The sequence below is a fragment of the Microcebus murinus genome, chromosome 10 (assembly GCF_040939455.1).
Source record: "Microcebus murinus isolate Inina chromosome 10, M.murinus_Inina_mat1.0, whole genome shotgun sequence".
Classification (NCBI taxonomy): Eukaryota; Metazoa; Chordata; class Mammalia; order Primates; family Cheirogaleidae; genus Microcebus; species Microcebus murinus.
This window is the reverse complement of record NC_134113.1, coordinates 26134463-26152792: the sequence shown is the minus strand read 5'-3', so window position 1 is coordinate 26152792 and position 18330 is coordinate 26134463. Positions and strand designations below refer to the sequence as shown.

The 18330-nt window shown below is 44.7% G+C and overlaps 1 long non-coding RNA gene across 2 annotated transcripts; it reads left to right on the top strand.

Moving 5' to 3' along the window:
• The first annotated feature begins 13722 nt into the window (after positions 1–13722).
• Positions 13723–16505, top strand: LOC142873270 (uncharacterized). Of its 2 annotated transcripts, XR_012921312.1 has the most exons (4): positions 13723–13852; positions 14459–14596; positions 15157–15367; positions 15549–16505. It is a non-coding gene; the product is annotated as an uncharacterized LOC142873270 (long non-coding RNA). The 2 variants fall into 2 exon arrangements; XR_012921311.1 differs by having other exon boundaries at positions 15157–16505.
• The last annotated feature ends 1825 nt before the right edge of the window (positions 16506–18330 follow it).

Here is an 18330-nt window from a genome sequence, read left to right as displayed (position 1 = left end):
TTTTTTTTTTAGAGTTTGTTCTTTTAAAGATTCGAGTGTAAACATGATTTCATTATGTCCTCAAACATAAAAAGCTATAGTAAACAGCTGATTTTTAGAAGTATGATGATGAAGATGACAAAGAAAGCAGGAAAGTACCCAGTAAAACTAGAGGACTCAACTTGGTCTAAGGGATTGAGGTATGCCTCTGAGAAGAAGTAACATTTAAGCTGGGATTGAAGGCTGAATTGGATGTCAATCAAAGGTAAAAGAGGAAGAATGTTCCAGGCAGGGAAAAGGAAGTTTAAAGTCTAGAGCAGGAAAATATTAAACTTAGCTAGAGGAAGCTGGGGAAGTAGCCTGGGCCCTTCTGTGGAAGGACAATGAGAAGACAGCAAAGGGATGCCACATGCTCTTATTTGGTTGTGGAAAGCTCACTCAGAGTGCAGGGTGGAGCACAAGTTAGACAGGTCAGGACTAGAGCCAGGAGGCTCAGGGAGGAGCTGTCCCAGGGGTCCCCTGCAGGGGGATAGTGGACAGGGTTAGCATGATTGAGGTGCAGATGGAAAGAAATGGGAGAATTAGAAAGATGTCTGGGAGGCTGAAAAAAAAATAGCCCTTCTCATTAGTTCATTGTAGGAGTGTTGAGGGAGAGGAAGGAGTCAAGAATGATTTAGGTAACTTGACAGGTAATGAAGTCATTTACTTTGGGGCACGTTGGAGATGCTTGTGGGGGAAGGGACTGTGTCAGAATGTTCATGGTCACAGTGACAGAAACTGATTCAAATAATAGATAAAAGGACTGAAGCAGAGCTAGTTCACCCTGTTCATTTCTCTCTCTGTATGTTTTAGCACCACTTCTCTTGGCATGTCGGCCTTGTCCCTTTCTATTGCAGACTTGCTTCCTCCACACCGTGGAAAGCAGGGTATTGTTGCAACTTCACATTTGCCTTGTCCCAGCTCAGTGACTCCAGCAGAAAGGGCTTCCTTCTCTCAGCACCTATATTCTGATTCTCGCTGTACAACCCCCAACCCACTCAATCTTAACATTGCAGAAAGTGGAAGCATCTGTTTAATATTAATCGATGGCATCTACGTTTTTTTGATGTTCTAATTGGCAGTAGTATTTCTTAGTGATGCATAAAATATTACCATCGGTGGAGTCTTAGATGTAATTAAATACTGTATAAAATCCTAGGGAAGGATTCTCATTGGTTACATGTGGTCATTGACCATCCATGGGCCAATCATTGTGACCCCAAAGATAGGGTAGTATGAGTATCATTACTGGGACACAGGCCCATCCCTGTAGCCAGTGGGGCAGAGGGCTGTGACTGGAAATCCCATCTGAACTACATGGAGGAGGAAGTGGCATTTGCCTCAAATAAGAGCAATACTGTAGGGAAGACATGGTCTGGTCAGGCCAAATGCCCGATGAAGAGTGCTTGAGGGAAATGCTGGATTCAACTTAGACATGCTAAGGCATGACTTGAGGTACACAAGTGATGCTGTCCTTTGATGTGGTCAGAAGCCCAAGAGAATTAGGGTTGGTTTGGGGACATTCTCTGCATTGAAGACAGAGTTGCTGACTCAGCCTTTCAGGACCCAAGGCAATGCCCTAGAGCAATGGTTCTCAAAGGCTGGTACCCAGACCAACAGCAGCACTCACCTGGGGACTTATTAGAAAAGTAAATTTGGGGGCTGGGCACAGTGGCTCATACCTGTAATCCTAGCACTCTGGGAGGCTAAGGCAGGAGGATTGCTTGAGCTCAGGAATTTGAGACCAGCCTGAACAGAAGTGAGACCCCAGCTCTACAGAAAAATAGAAAAATGATCTGGGAGTGGTGGCATGCGCCTGTAGTCCCAGCTGCTCGGGAGACTGAGGCAGGAGGATGGCTTGAGCCCAGGAGTTGGAGGTTTCGGTGAGCTATAAAGATGCCACTGCACTCTACTCAGCAACAGAGCAATTTTCTGTCAAGAAAGAAAGAAAGAAAGAAAGAAAGAAAGAAAGAAAGAAAGAAAGAAGGAAGGAAGGAAGGAAGGAAGGAAGGAAGGAAGGAAGGAAGGAAGGAAGGAAGGAAGGAAGGAAGGAAGGAAGGAAGGAAGGAAGGAAGGAAGGAGAAAAGAAAATTGGGGGGATCCACCCCAAACCTACTGAATCGAGAAACTCTAGGGTGAGGCCCTGCAATACATATTTTAACAAGCCCTCCAGGTGATTTGGATGCAGGCTACAGTTTGAGAACCATGGTCTTAGGAGTCTAGAAGAACAAGCTTTTATAGCCAGCACTGTGGTGGCATCTGTCTCAGGGAGGCATAAGTGTGTGTTGTGAACACGTTTACTCCAGCTGGCCTTGCTGGAACCAAAAAGCCTGGTTCGGGGTGGGAGCTTGCCTAAGAACACAATTTTTCTTTTTCTTTTAGAAGACCTATGAATGTAGCATAAATTTCTATAAAGCAAGCAAATAAGAAGAAGGACTAGCTCCTTCCCAGGGCAGGAGCCCTGTTACTTGAGTATGAAATTTGCCTGTTTGGATTTTTCGAGAAGATCACCAGTTTGGCATCTTTCCACTCCTCTGAGCAATACAGGAGTAAGCAAGTCTTGCAGGACAAACCTGGTGTTTGGCGGAAGCTGTCACCAAGTGGCACTTCTCACACTATTTGCAGAGAAATGCTGCAAATGGGAAATGGTAACCAGAAACTGGGCTTGCTCATTGATTCGGTCTTTCTGGCTGAAAACCTTTCTAAAACAGATCTGTCTTTTTGCTACTTTAGAGCTCAGAATAGTATGCAAAGGAGCAAAGTTTGTGAAAGATTTATTATCTTTACAAATCAGAGTGAGTTTAAGGTTAGCTCTCTAATAATATCACACTTACTTGCATTCTGATTTGCTTTCTTGAGAGAAAGAGATTGGGATGGTTGGCGTTCCTGCCAGCTGCTGGGATGTCATGTGACCCTGACATACATTATCTGTGGCACATGCAGGTGTGAGTGTCTGTGTCTGATGTTTTAATGGCTGATACATGAATGTCATCTGTTGGGTGGGCAGATACAGGAAGTGTGGCACAATGTAAATTCATGAAGAGTTGGCTGGCTGGCTCAATGTTTTATCCCTAAAACCTAGAATAATAACAGCACCCAATAAACATGTTGAATGAATGAAAGATCATGCTAATCATAATTGAATCTTAGATCATTCAGGAACCTACAGTTCTCAGGGTCGCCACGTAGAGCATGAATTCTCACCGTCTGGGGCCATAAATACAGCGTACATAGGCAGCACGGCCTACATAATTTGTGGGGGACAGTGCGAAATAAAAAGGAAGGGCTCTTTGTTCAAAAATTAAGAACTTTGGCCAGGCACGATGGCTTACACCTATAATCCCAGTATACTGGGAGGCTGACTCGGGAGGATCGCTTGAGCTCAGGAGTTCAAGACCAGCCTGAGCAAGAGCAAGACCCCATCTCTACTAAAAATAGAAAAATTAGCCAGACTTCATGGCTTGTGCCTGTAGTCCCAGCTACTCGGGAAGCTGAGGCAGGAGGATCGCTTGAGCCCAGGAGTTTGAGGTTGCAGTGAGCTATGATGATACCACTGCACTCTACCCAGGGCAACAGAGAGACTATGTCTCAAAAAAAAAAAAAAAAAAAAAAAATTAAGAACTTCAAGACCGCAACAGCAGAGTATTAAACCAAACACACGGCCCTTCTGAGTGTGAAGTTCTGTGCTCCTGCACAAGCCACACCCATGAAGGTAGATGGGACGAAATTTTACCATTTTTGGTAATTTTCTGGAAATGGCTTTAAAAATTATTTTCTCCAGAAATCCTTGAAATAACCTTTTTTATATAGATATTTCCTCCTTTTCCATGGCAAAGAAGGCAACATTAAAATGGAGGGTGTCTATTATGGGACTGGGTTATCCCAATTCTCCTCTTCCTCCTTAGAACGAATCTCTTTGCTCTTTGCAACGAATCATGTTGCTCTCTAGCGCCTCCCACTGGAGAGATAAGAGTATATTTCCCCACCCACTGGGGTTGGACTTGGTCATAAGACTCGTTTTGGCCAATGGGATGTTAGAGAACATGAGCAGGGACTTCAAACATGCTCATGTGGTTTGAATTATCTGTCTGTGCTTCTATCCTTTACCATGAGAAGAACTGCCCTGGGTTGCTGGTGGTCCTAGGAAAATGAGAGAACTATAGGGTGGATTTGATCCTAATCTGTAGCCCAAAGCAGAGCTGCCCCAGCTGACCCTTAGGCCTGTGAGGATGAAAAAGAAATGCTTTCAGTAAGCCAACAAGGTTTTGGAATCATTTCTTACAAAGCATTCACATCACAGAAACCTGACTAAGAAGGTGTCCTTCAGGTGGATCCTGGTAAACAGATATTTACTGTCTTCTTAAAACTTTGAGAATGCTGCGAAATAATGGCAGAAGACACTAGAAAAAGAGACAAAATTAATGCTGAATACTGGTGTACAATCTTTTTTTTTTTTTTTTTTTTTTGAGACAGAGTCTCGCTTTGTTGCCCAGGCTAGAGTGAGTGCCGTGGCGTCAGACTAGCTCACAGCAACCTCAAACTCCTGGGCTCGAGTGATCCTTCTGCCTCAGCCTCCCGAGTAGCTGGGACTACAGGCATGTGCCACCATGCCCGGCTAATTTTTTATATATATATCAGTTGGCCAATTAATTTCTTTCTATTTTTATAGTAGAGACGGGGTCTCACTCAGGCTGGTTTTGAACTCCTGACCTTGAGCAATCCACCCGCCTCGGCCTCCCAAGAGCTAGGATTACAGGCGTGAGCCACAGCGCCCGGCCTGGTGTACAATCTTGATGCTCAAGTCAACAAGTACTAAAGAAACTCAGTGCCAAGCACTTTATAAGCTTTAATCCAAGCAATTTTCCCAATAATCTTATGAATGAAGTTGCTAATGTCATGCGCATTTCCAGGTGTGGGAGTGAAGAATCAGAGAGGTTAAGAAACTGACCTGAGGTCACACAGCTTGGAAGTCGTGGAGCCAAGATGCTAATCCAGGTGGGATCCATCCAGACCTGTAGGCTCCATCACCACGCCTTGCTACACCGCCATGAGAAAGGAAGGTCCTGGGGATATTTAAGGTGTACATGTCTATCTTGGACTTGACTTGACTTTGGCCCACTTCTCCTTCTGGCTGATCATTGATGACCAACTCAAATGTTTGTTTCTTTGCTCCTGACTTCACCCCCATCTTGAGTTCAATGCCCTGTTGGATGATGTTCCCAGCTCCCAGCAGCACAAACTTCACCCCCCAATCCCACCTAGCATGATGTTTCTAAGGGAAGTGAGTCAAGAACCACTTGCTTGCATAGCCCAGGGGAGCTTTGTCTGGGGTGTAGCTGTCATTCAGCCTTAGAACTGGGCCCACTGAACACGTTGAGTTACAAAAACCATCAAGGTATGTGGGAAGGGTTTGCAAAAAGGGAAGCAGGTAATGGTCAAATGCCAATTAGGATATGTGGCTCTGCCTTTCTAGAGTCGTCTGCATGCCATGAGTGCCCCTCAGCCTGGCTTCTTGGTGACTGTTTGGGTCCCTGAGGCCATTCCTACAGCATGAATGTACTAAAATGTGGCAGTAACTCACTGTCATCCCCCATCCAGATCATTCTGTACGAATAGGTCTCTTTGATGATGCTATATTGTGCCACTCAGGGAGACTTTATTTATTTAGATCTGCATACCAAGTTTGAAGTAAAGGTATTTAAGACTAGGAAAAATAATCTTTTATCATCATTACAGAATATGTAAACTTCTAGCCAGATTCTAATTGCCTTGTGGATCCCAAACTTGCCAAGAGAGCTTTTATTGGACATCATTAAAGAGTTCTTATTTTAGTTGTTTTTGTTTGTTTGGTTTTTAGAGCTGGCAAGTGCCTCCTAATGTCTCCCTGAAGAAGCAGCAGGAGTAAGAGGCCTCAGTTTTAGGAAAGTCTGTCCCATGTTTGAGCAAAGCAGGGCACAGCAGCTACTGGCTCAGTAGCTCTGGCAGCAGGGAAGATATTCACAAGATTTAATAGCCGGTACTGAAAGGGCTCTGACCAGTCAGGGAAAGTCCCCACTCCTGACCCATCTGCCGAGCAGATGGGCCGAGGTCAGCCTGGCTCACCAGAAGAGGAGCGCCTCTTTCCCAAGAATTCCAGCAAAATAAGAAGGAAGACGCTGGACTGGCTAACAAAAAGACCAGAACAGATGTATATTGCAGACTGGATCTCTGCCAGAGCTTGCTGGATATTGTCCCAGGGCAGACGGAATATACTTTCGAAGTGTCATCGATAGTGGCGTGCACCTGTTCCACAAAGCGAGATCTCATAGCACCTGTCAGCAAGAGCAGAAGATCCTAAGTTAAGAGTGTGGCCTCTGAAGGCACTCCACACAGACCACAGACAGGAAACCTGGTTCCCTCATTCACCAGCTGGGTCACCCTGGGTGAGTTACTTAACCTCTCTGTGCTTCAGTAAAATGAGGGTGATAAATATCTGGTGGAGTTATGATGAGGATTTATGACACTAAAACATATAAAGAATTAAGAATCATTCCTGGCATATGGTTAAGTCTCAATAAATGTTAATGGTTGCTATTATGATTAATACTACTAGGCAGTATGATATAATCCTAGCTCTGGAGTCAGACTACCTGGTTTCAAAACCTGGCTCTGTCACTTAGAACTTCTATGCTAGGGCATGTTACTTAACCTCTTTGAGCCTCAGTTTTTCTCATGTGTAAAATGGGGACATTAAAGGCACTGATCCCATAGAATTGTGATGAGGATTCATAAACGAATACCTGTAAAGTACTAGGACAGTGCCTGATGAATATAAATGATATCTGTCATCATTTGGAGGCCACCATCACTCTGGAGGATTAATAACAAAACCACCACCACCAAGATGATGCAGTGGCATCTCATGTGATCATCAAGACCTTTTAGGTTGGGAAGAACCATGGTTCCCATACTTTGGGGTCATTCGGAACAATATCATCTATCTTCTATTCAGGAAATGAAACCATGGTAGCAGCCTGGTGAGATGCATATGTAATATGTGAAAAGAAAGGAAAATGGCAAAATGAGTTAACAGAAACACACTGTAAGACTCCTAAAAGGGATGCAGAGAGAGCCCAGCTGCTTCCCTGGTTTCTCCTCTCTGCGATTCTGCAGGGTTGTGTTTTCGTGTTGCTTTAATTTAGTGTTTTCACACTCTGTAACATGGTGAGAACATTAGGTTAAGGAACCTTGCCATTTCCCTATCCAGAGCAGTCCTTTCAACAATACTAAGAATTAGCACTTTGGTAGATAATGAATGACAAGAAATACGACAGCCCATTAGTAAACAAGCAAAGCATTTGATGGCAACGGCTGATTTAATCAAAACATTCTGGTTCTCCCCCATCTGAACCCGCACAAGGAATGAACCAATCCAATTGGAAAAAAATATTTGTTTTATCTGCCACATTTATTTACTCTTAGGGACTGTTTAACTTGATCGGGCAGAGAAGTTGGAAAGAACAAAAGTACTCAAGGCAGCGAGCAGCCTTCTATGTCTCTGGCTATGGGCAGGAATGCCAGCGGCCTGGAGGTATTCCACAGGGACCTTTTCCGAAAGTCCTTTGCCCTTGTCTTCATCGGTAGAGAATTGATCTGTTCATGTGCCAGGTTTGGGGGACAGGGAGTGCAGAGTGGAAATCAGAGAAAAATAAGTCAGTAATTTAACCCTGCCTAGCTGTGTAAATGATTTCAAAATATGCAATAGTCTACCGAATTTACTGAGAATTTTATATGTGCAGGGCATTGTGCTAGGTGTTACAGGAAGACAAAGAAAAATTAGACATGGAGTAAATCTCGAGAATCTCCCAGTCCAATAAGGCACATAAAAGGGACGCAAATACCTTGGGTAGCAGAAAGCTCCAGGTGTGTTTTAGGCCGGGACTCCCAGAAGCAGAGCTGGCGATGATGCTTGTGGACAGGTGCTTTCTTACGGGAGGGCTCTCAGGTGAAATCTGTAAGGATCCAGGGGAAGCAGAATACGGCAGGGAGAAGGTGGGCAAAGCAGAGGCCGAAGCCTCAGCAGTGAGCCCACTCTGGGCTCGGAAGGATGGCTGGTACCTGTAGTATAATAAAATATATATATATTTGATCTTTGTCCTGGTTTTAGAAGCACAGAGCTTCCAAAACCTTTAGAAATTACTGCCTTTTGTATGCGAATGAGGTCACTCTTGGTTGGGAGAGGGGGCCTAGACAGCTTCAGATGGGATCTGGCCACAGGTAGAACCAGCCACAAAACGAGAGAGTTAAAGAGAGAGTTAAAATTTTCAGCCCCGCTCCCCACTTCCTCTGGGAAAGGGCGAGGGGGGCGGAGATTAAGTTCAATTACCAGTGGCCAATGATTTAATCAATCGCGGCTACTTGGCGGGGCGCAGTGGCTCACGCCTGTAATCCTAGCACTCTGGAAGGCTGAGGAGGGAGGATCATTTGAGCTCAGGAGTTCAAGACCAACCTGAGCCAAAGTGAGATCACATCCCTACTAAAAATAGAAAGAAATTAGCTGGACAACTAAAAATATATAGAAAAAATTAGATGGGCATTGTGGCGCATGCTTATAATGCTTATAGTCCCAGCTACTTGGGAGGCTGAGGCAGGAGGATTGCTTGAGCCCAGGAGTTTGAGGTTGCTGTGAGCTAGGCTGACGCCATGGCACTCTAGCCCGGACAACAGAGTGAGACTCTGTCTCAAAAAAAAAGAAACAAAAAAAAAAATCATGTCTACTTGGCTGGTTGAGGTGGCTCACATCTGTAATCCTAGCACTTTGGGAGACTAAGGTGGGAAGATTGCTTGGGGCCAGAAGTTCAAGACCAGCTTGAGCAAGAGTGAGACCCTGTCTCTACAAAAATACTAGAAAAATTAGCCAGCATGATGGTGAGTTTCTATAGTCTCAGCTACTCAGGAGGCTGAGATAGGAGGATCACTTGAGCCCAGGAGTTTGAGGTTGCTGTGAGCTATGATGACACCACTGCACTCTAGCCTGGGCAGCCGAGCAAGACCTTGTCTCAAGAAAAAAAAAAATTATGTCTACATAATGAAACTGCCATAAAACCCCCGTAAGCAATGGGGTGCGAAGAGTTTCTGGGTTGGTGAACATGCCCATGTGCCAGTTCCATAGGGTGGCTCATTCCAGCTCCACAGGCTCAGAGGCTCCTGCCCTCGGACCCTTCCCAAGGACCTCTTTCATCTGGCTGTTCATTCATCAGCACCCTTTAGAATTAACTGTAATAGTGAGTGTGGCATTTTCCTTAGTTCTGTGAGTTGTTCTAGCAAATTATCGAACCTGAGGGGTGGGGTCATGGGAATCCCCAAATTTGTAGTTCACTGGGCCAAAGTGTGGGTCACCCCGGGACCCCACGTGCAGCTGGTGTCTGAAGCCTTGTGGAACTGAGCTCTTTAACTTGTGGGAACTTCAGGTAGATCGTGTCAGAACTGAATTGCATCGGACACCCAGTTGGTGTTGGAGAATTCGAGAATTCGTTGGTGTGAGGGAAAAACTCACGTTTGGGGTCAGAAAACACCTCACAATCCCACAAAGGTGCCCCAACTCGAGGCAGGGCGGATGGGCTTTTATATCCTGCGCCAGTTAGCCAGCTGTGGGCTGCCCGGGGATGGAGTGACCTCCCAGACAGCGCTGGGCAAGGCAGGCCCGCCTGTCCAGGGCAGCCCTTTGGCAAAGGGAGGGAGGCCTGTCCCCTGTGGCCGCCAGCACTGTTTCACAGCGGCTGTGGGACTTCCCAGCTTGGTAGAGGGAATGGGCGCAGACCCTAAAGCATCTTCTGCACGTGGCATTCAGAGGCAGGGAGGGAGGTGCGGGCGGATGACCCAGTGAGGGGTGAACTGATCCACTGAAACCAGCAGGAAGCTAAGAGGTCCTTCAAATGATACTTCTTGCCCCCAAAAGTAAAAGAGATTCCAGGAAGCTCCCGCTTGGAGAGTCCAGTAAACCCTAAGTGATGAAAGGAACTGTGTTTGGGCAGAATTAGAGTGATGGCAGTCTGAATCCTGACATCTGGGGGTATCCGAGGAACAGGGGGAGGGTGGCTAGAAGGAAAAATGAAGGGAAAAACAAAGACCCAGTTTTGGGGGGAAGGCTTTGCCATCCTGCTGCTTTTCAGCAAACAGACGCAAAAACAAAAACATAACCGTTTGGGCAGGTGGGAGGGGGGAGGGGGGCGGGTATATACATACATGAGTGAGATGTGCACCATCTGGGGGATGGTCATGCTGGAGACTCAGACTTGTGGGGGGAGGGTGGGAAATGGGCATTTATTGAAACCTTAAAATCTGTACCCCCATAATATGCCGAAATAAAATAAATAAATAAATAATAATAATAATAAAACATAACCGTTTATGAAGTGCTTACCATTCGTCGGGAGCTGTGGTTGGCTGACATGAACTTTATAATTTAAGACAAAATATTATTTCTCTCCTGCACCATTCTTCTAAGGGCTCCTTATTTCAGAAAGGAGGACGCCGAGGTTCAGAGCGTTAAGTACTTTCCTTATGGCCACTCAGCACACGAGTGGGAGCGGAGCCCTGGTCTGTCCGGCTCCCAAGCCACCGCTCTCCACCGCCACACGGCTGTCCTATCGCAGCCTTCCGGCTTTCTCCTGAGCTTCCCTACCGAGTGAGAGGTTCCCAAACCTCAGTGCTCAGCCGAATCACTGCAGCGCTGCTTGACGCAGGTGACTGTGTCCCACCAGGAGAGTCTTGACTCAGTGCCAGCCAGGGCGAGGGCCGGCTACATAGTTCGCTGGGCCCAGTGCAAAAGGAAAATGCAGGGCCTCCTTCTGGGGTGGGGAAGTGCATCTTCCCTGCCCACTGGCTGCTCCCCTGCTCCATGGCTGATGGCACCCACGCCAGGACACACTCAGTAAGTACCAGGATCAAGTTGCTGATAAGTGGCCCACTGATGGAGCTGGTGCTGCCAGCACAGGGTGGGGACAGCCAACGCCTGGTCCTGGCCTGAGCACCGTGGGGTGTGCACAGACCCCAGCCCACTCTGTGCTTGTGCTCAGGCCCCCGCCAGGGGCAGAGGGCAGCGGCAAACACAAGCTTCCTCTCATCAACACAAGCTGGTTGTCCCTCGAGTGGAGGGTGACAGTGGTCATGGGCCTGGTGGGGGAGCCCCGGGGGGCATGGAGGGCAGGAAGCAGGTCCTGAGAACCCACCCCAGGGAGGAAACAGGAGCCAGGACCCCATGTGAGCCGGGGCTCCACGTCTCCATGCTTGCTCCATTGCCCAGTCGGACTCCACTTAACGAACACGAATTCAAGTTAAAATTAAGCTTCACCTGCGAGGTTCCTTGTGGCTACACTGGTTGCACATCCATGAATTCCACTCCGCCCGAAAATGTTTGCATTTCTAGCAAGTTCCCAGGTGACTTTGAGAACCACTTGAGCTTTCCTTTCTTTTAAAAAGACTCGCAGCATTGTTCCATGCAGTGACTTCCGTCTCCTGCTCTGTGAACTGGTGATGATATTTCCTGCCTCGTGGGCTTGGGTGAGAGGACAAAGGGAAGAGTTCCTGAAAGTGCTCAGTGCAGAGTTTAGAACAAAGCACACAATGAATGTCAGCAACAACACTCACAGCAGTGATCATGGCTACTGTTGTTACCACCACCTCCACCTTTGCCCAGGTTATCCTGTCAATGCCTTTTTCTATTGTTCCCTGTCTATTTCCCCTCTGCTCTCTGCCACCTCAATTTGGAGAAGGAACCAGAAAAGTGTAGGGGAAGAGGACGGGCGGGAAGGGAAGCCTCAGGTCAAAGCCAGATATCGCCAAAAGCCAAATCCAGAGGAGCTACATAAGGATGCTGCCATTAGCCTTAGCAAATTAAAAACCCAGATCCTGGGCCGGGCGCTGTGGCTCACGCCTGTAATCCTAGCTCTTGGGAGGCCGAGGCGGGCGGATTGCTCGAGGTCAGGAGTTCAAAACCAGCCTGAGCAAGAGCGAGACCCCGTCTCTACTATAAATAGAAAGAAATTAATTGGCCAACTGATATATATAAAAAAAAATTAGCCGGGCATGGTGGCGCATGCCTGTAGTCCCAGCTACCCGGGAGGCTGAGGCAGAAGGATCACTGGAGCCCAGGAGTTTGAGGTTGCTGTGAGCTAGGCTGACGCCACGGCACTCACTCTAGCCTGGACAACAAAGCGAGACTCTGTCTCAAAAAAAAAAAAAAAAAAAAAAAAAAAAAAAAAAAACAACCCAGATCCTCTAAAATTGGTGCTGGAGAGAGAACTGAGTGTGAGGAGGGCTGGGTAGACATTGCACCCCATCTGCCCCGGAGGATTGAGCATCCGGTCTATAAAAGATAGACACATTATCTCTGGAGGGTAGAAAGCTTCAGGCTTTATTCAGCGAAGGACAGATCAAGTCCCGGGGATGGAGACCCAATTCCCACTGCCACCTGCTCCTGTCCTTTCATGAGCAAATGGGGAGTTAGGACATCCAGAGTGCAAGGCAGCAGCATGGCCAGCCACAGCGGGCCGCTCACCCCTACAGGACTTTACGACAGGCTCCACGGCCTCCCTTGCTCTCCGGGGCTCGCCCAATCCATCCTACATGGAAAGCAGCCGCTGAAACTCTAAGCCAGGGGACCAGAGACAGGGATGAGACTGAGTGCTTCTGCAGTGGGTCTCGACCGTGGAATCTCCCGGGGAGGGATTTTGATGAACTAATTTTGGGTGTATTCCAGGCATTGGTGTTTAAAAAACTGTGCAGGTGTTAGTACCCTGCCACTAAGGCTGGGAACCACTGCTGTACTCCTCACTCAGTACCGGGCTGTTGTCCGAGGACCCATCTCTGGATGGCTGACATGCAGGGTGAACAGCCCCCTCAGAGGCACCTCCATGACTCAGTGGCACGTCCTTACCTTAGTAGCCATCCAGAAAAGTCTTTAGGACACACAGCATCGTCACAAGAGAGAGCCACTGTTGGAGAGGTGAGGATGCCATGTGCACGTGGAATCATTCTAGAAGGAAGCGGGAGGGTCACCAGGTCGGCACAGGGTGGGTTGAAGAAATCAGGGAGTTATGGGGTAGTGTGTAGAGTGTGTTCTCCGGAAAAATAATGGCTTCGAGCAGCTGTGCTAGGGAGACTTTTCGGCAGTGTCCCTGCCACCTAAGCCTGGCCTGGGTGTCCCATGTTGTTGAGAGCGTTGCCTGGTCTGCCCTCTCTTCTCTGTCGGGCAGCGCGGCCAGCTCAGGTACAGACTCCTCGTCTCAGATCAATTCCACAAACATTTGCTGAACCTTTATTCTATGATAGGCACCGTGCTAGGAACCAGGGAGCACGAAATAAATAGCTGTTGTTTATTGATATTCTCAGAATGGTGACCTGGGGCAAGTTACCTGCCTCTCGAGATTTCAGTTTCCTGATGCGATCCTAACTGGGCCGCCTTAAAGGGCTGTTGTGCAATCTAAGCGAGCTAAGACATCCAAACACTCAGAAGGGTGCCTGGCATATCTTAAGCACCTAATAAAGGTTAGCCAATATTGTCATTATTTTTTAAAGTATTATTGTTGGCTGTGGTCTGAATGTTTGTGTTCCCTCCAAATTCATATGTTGAAACCTAATCTCCGATGCAATAGTATTAAGAGGTGGGGCCTTTCGGAGGTGATTGGGTCACGAAAGGGATCAGTGCTGGAATAGCAGAGGACGAGGGAGCTTGTGCCATTCTACTGTCACGTGAGGACCAGCTAGAAGGCGCCATCTTTGAGGCAGAGAACCGCCCTCTCCAGACACCGAATCTGCTGGCTCTTTGATTTGAGACTTCCCAGCTTCCAGAACTGTGAGCAATGAATTTCTGTTGTTTATAAATGACCCAGTCTAAGGTATAATATTTTGTTTTAGTAGCCTGGAGGGGTTAAGACATTATTATTACTAGTGCTACCACAGTGAAATGGAACTTACAGGATCATGGGAGACAAGCATTTATAATAAAGTGGTCAGTACTCATGTACCTACCTAGAAGCAGGGGCACTGTGGACACACTCTGGAGGCGCCCCTGTGTGGGACTAAGGGGGTTCTTGAAGGTTTCCTAAAGGAAGCAATGGCCTCCCTAGCTGAGACCAAGAAATGACTAAGAGATTTTCAGCTCCGGAAGGGACTGTAGGGAGGAAGAATATTCCAGGCAGAGGGACCAGCAATGCACAGTCTGCAGAAGAGAGAGGAATGCTCAGTGGAGAAGCTGTGGGTGTGACAAGGGGAGAGAGGGACACAGGAATGAGGTCACACAGGCTTGGTAAAATATGATGAGGAGTTTCAACTTGTTCTAAAGATGGAAAAGACACAGGTCCTGTCCTCGAGTAGCTCCCAGTTAGACAGGAGAGCTGGACCTAACAAAGATCATTTATTATTTATATTAATTATTTAATAATTTTTTTTTTTGAGACAGAGTCTCACTGTGTTGCCAGGGCTAGAGTGCCATGTCATCAGCCTAGTTCACAGCAACCTCAAACTCCTGGGCTCAAGCCATCCTCCTGCCTCAGCCTCCTGAGTAGCTGGGACTACAGGCATGCACCACCATGCCCAGGTAATTTTTTCTATATATATTTTTAGTTGGCCAATTAATTTCTTTCTATTTATAGTAGAGACTGGGTCTCGCTCTTGCTCATGCTGGTCTCAAACTCCTGACCTTGAGTGATCCGCCCACCTCGGCCTCCCAGAGTGCTAGGATTACAGGTGTAAACCACCGTGCCCTGCCAATATTAATTATTTAATAATTTAAAATAATGTGAGACTAGAAAGGAGGGGCCTTAAACTCTGCCTGTGGCAGCAAAGGGCTTATGGAAAATGCTAAGATGCAATGTCCAGGTCAACATGGGCAAGTGTCATATGGGAACACTTCTCTTCCCAAGCGTGCCACCCTGCCTTTCTTCCCAGGTTCTTTGGTCCTCCACCAAGTAGGAACATCAGTGTGACCCCCTAGGCTCCTTTCTCCCCAGCCCTCCCTCACATTCAACCAATGACCAAGTCCCACTGAGTTGCTGCCTCTAACTCTGTCACCCTCAATTGCCCTAGGGAAGGGCTTTATCACCTGTCAAGGGACAATTTTAACCACTATGAATATCTATCTCATTTTTCCTTGTTCAGATTCATTTTCCACACCGTGACTGCCAGAGTGATCTTTCCGGCATGCAAATCCACCCATGTCTCCCCTATTCGGTTTCCACAGTGCCTTGCTTTGTCAGTGTTTCCACCTACTCACCGATCTATCCAGAGCAAAGGACGGATGTGTGTAAAATAACCTCAGATTCTTGGGAGAGCTGACGTGCTATTTCTAAGCCTGTTTTTGGTACTAAAGGTGTGTCAGTTTCCCATCTGTGATTTCACTAAACTTGAACTATTCTTCTTTGAATAACCTAAATTAAGAAATTAAAGTTGGAAGGTATGTCTAGACCTTTTAGTGGTAGGGATTAAAAAGAAAAAATATATATATATACATATATATATAAAGCCCTTACCTTCCTTATTTTTCTTCCCAGGGTGAGCACCATATAAATACTAAAGGATCAATTAGAGGGAAGGAAGGTTATTCCATGATGGAGTCCTCCATATACACTGACTTCTTAGCCAGAATAATGTAAGATTTCAGCGTTCTTCCCCTTCTTTGTCCTTCTCCACGGTTCTCTTTTCTAGTTTTGCTTTTGTAGGAGTCTGGTTTATTAGGGACTAATTTACATAAAATAAAATTTACCCCTGTATGGTGTATAGTTCCTGTATAGACACTGATGAGTTTCAGTAATCATGTAATCATTGTCTTAAGCAAGATCTAGAACATTCCTATTGACTCCAAAAGGCCCCCCATGCTCCTTCACAGCTGCTCTCCTCACTGACTCCCATTTCCTGGCAACATCTGATCTGTTTTCCATAATGTCATATTAATGGAATCATAACAATATGAGGCCTTGCATCTGGCTTCTAATACTTAGCACGTAGCTTTTGAGAATAATTTATATTGTTGCATGTATCAGTAGTTTGTTCTTTTTTTATTGCTGACTGTTATTCAATGGTCTGGATGTAGTGGAATTTGTTTATCCATTCACCTGTGGATGGACATTTGGGCTGTTTCCAGTCTTTAGCTATTACGAATAAAGTTGTTACGAACATTCGCACACACATCTTTGTTTGGACATGTGAATTCATTTCTCTTGAGTAAGTCCCTGGGAGTGGTATTGCTAGATCATATATAATGGTAAGTGTATGTTTAACTTTGTAAGAAACAGATAAATTGTTTTTAAGTGGTTTTATCATTTTCCATTTTCACCAGCAAGGTAAGAGAGTTTCAGTTGCTCCACATATTTGCCGATGTTTGGTCATGTCACAAATTTAACGTATTTTAGTGAGTATGCAATGGTACTTTATCATGTTTTAATTTACATTTTCCTAAATTCAAATTAGTATCTTTTAACGAACTAATTTACCATTAATGTATATTCTTTAGTGAAAGTGCCTATTCAAATATCTTGACCATTTTTAGTTAGATTTTTTAAAAATATTTTTATTACTGAGCCGTAAAATTTCATTATATATTCTGGATACAAGTTCTTTATCAGATATAGAATTTTGTAATATTTTCCCCAAGTCTGTGGCTTTTAAAACATTTTTCCTAACATTATCTTTTTTATTATAACACTTTTATTGACATACGACATTACCTATTGAAGAGCAGAAAATTTTAATTTTGATGAAGTCCAATGTTACCAATTTTTTCTTTTATGGCTTGTGATGTTTGTGTCCTATCTAAGAAAGCTTTGGCTAACTCAGGGTAACACAAATTTCTCCTATGTTTTCTCAGAAGCTTTATAGTTTTGTCTCTTACATTTGTGTCTATAATCTATTTCAAGTTAATTTTTGTATGTGGGAAGAAGTAAGGGTCAAAGTTTATTTATTTATTTTGGTGTATGGATGTCCAATTGTTATAGCACCATTTCTTGAAAAACTATTTTTTCTCCATTGAATTACCTTGGCACTTTTGTTGAAAATCAGTTGACTATATATTGGTGGATCTATTTCTGGACTCTGTTCCTTTGATCTATATGTCTATTCTTATACTAGTATTACACTGTCTTGATTATTGTAGCTTTAGAATAAATTTTGAAATCAAATAGCATGAATTCTCCAACTTTGTTATCCTTTTTCAAAATCATCTCTAGATCCTTTGCATTTTCATATAAATTTTAGAATCAGTTTGTCAATTTTTACCAAAAATAAATGGCTGTTGAAGTTTTGTTTAGATCATGTTGAATCTATAGATCAATTTGAAGAGAATTGACATGTTAACAATACTGATTCTTCCCATCTAAACATTATCTGTCTCTTCATTTGTTTAGTGCTTCCTCACTTTCTCTCAGTATTTAAAATTTTTTTCAATGTACAAGTCTTACATATATTTGATTAAATTTATCTCTAAGTATTTCATGTTTTAAAATCTATCATAAATGGTATTTGGAAATAATTTACAATTGTTTCTAGCTAGTAAACAGAAAAATAATTTATTTTTATATTGACTTTGTATCTTGAAACCTAGCTAAACTTACATATTTGTTGTAGTAGCTATTAGTATTTTTTATTTCTTAGCATTTTCTATGTAAATAATTATGCTGTCTGCAAGTACAGACAATTTACTTCTTCCTTTACAATCTGTATGCTTAAAATTTTTTTTCTTGTCTTATTGCACTGGCTTGAAGCTCCAATATAATGGTAGAAAAAAGGGGCAAAATTGAACATTCTTGCTTTGTTCCCAATCTTAGAGAGAAAACATTGAGTCTTTTACCATTAAGAATGATGCTAGCTATAGGTTTTCAATAAATAAAATTTATCAGATTGAGGAAGTTTCTTTCTATTCTTAGTTGCTGAAATTTTTTATGATGGATGGATGCTGAATTTTATAAATACTCTTTTGCATATGTCAAGAAAATTGTATGATTATACTATTTAATCTGTTGAGATCATGAGTTTTGTTGATTGATTTTTTTTTTTTTAAGACAGAGTCTGGCTTTGTTGCCTAGGCTAGAGTGAGTGCCTTGGCATCAGCCTAGCTCACAGCAACCTCAAACTCCTGGGCTCAAGCAATCCTGCTGCCTCAGCCTCCCGAGTAGCTGGGACTACAGGCATGCGCCACCATGCTGGCTAATTTTTTCTCTATATATTAGTTGGCCAATTAATTTCTTTCTATTTATAGTGGAGACAGGGTCTCATTCTTGCTTAGGCTGGTTTCGAACTCCTGACCTCGAGCAATCCGCCCACCTCAGCCTCCCAGAGAGC